This window comes from Papilio xuthus, unplaced genomic scaffold, assembly GCF_000836235.2.
Source record: "Papilio xuthus unplaced genomic scaffold, Pxut_1.1 DF828142.1, whole genome shotgun sequence".
In the NCBI taxonomy this organism is placed as follows: Eukaryota; Metazoa; Arthropoda; class Insecta; order Lepidoptera; family Papilionidae; genus Papilio; species Papilio xuthus.
The window spans coordinates 4,192,283-4,193,256 of record NW_013530507.1 but is presented as its reverse complement, the minus strand read 5'-3'; positions in this window follow the sequence as shown (position 1 = coordinate 4,193,256).

The window sequence follows — 974 nt, the reverse complement described above, 5'->3', positions numbered from 1 at the left end:
AAAAAACTCTTCCTGAACAAACGTCATGCTGTAGTCTCCATGGTTAAGCCCTTGACTTGTAATCTGCAGGACCTGGGTTCGAATCCCACCATGTACCAATATGTTTTTCGATATTCTATTTACACATATACATTTATCCGACTTTCTTATGGCGAAGGAAAACATCGTGATGCAACCTGCACGTATCTGTGAAGAAATTCAAAGATATGTGTGAAGTCAACCAACCTGCACTGGGCCGGTTCATTATGGCCTGGTCACCCCTAACTTAGGGTAGGCTCCGAGCCCGTCGGTGAGGACGTATATGATGTAAGCTCATGAATGAAGTTTGACAACTGACGCCCATGACGTATCGATTTGATTTGGTATGGGTAATCAATATAAATGAAATTAATCACTTAACGCTCGGGTCGTAGTGTTGGAGGTCTTGTAATAAAATTAATGGAAAAAAATAAGTTATTTAGGTATTTTACCGTAACCGAATTTACTCAACCCATCTCTAGGGAATTGTCAAATTAATAATTGTTATATAGACACTATAGAACTATAATCGGCAGTTCATCCACAATTATGGTGCAACTGAAGTAAAATTATTATTTAACAAATGAAATATGATAAATACCCGATGGACCGATGACCTTTTTTTTTTTATTTTTTTTATTTTTTTTTTTTTATAGTCAGGAAATGCATTTACGCACGCCTACGCCGGGCGGTGCAATGGCGTAGGGAGTGTGGGACTCGCCGGCCACAGAAGGTGACCAGAATACCCACTAAAACCTGACTGCCCTCTGACGCATCGGGACGGGGCCACGGGCACGCTTTCGCTCTCGTCCGCGGCCCGTGGACCGATGACCTGGTCAAGGTTGCGGGAGTGCGAAAGCGTGCCCGTGGTCCCGTCCCGATGCGTTGGAGGAACAGAGAGGTTTAGTGGGTATGCCTCCGCTATGGAGGATAATCCCACATAACTACCGCGTCCC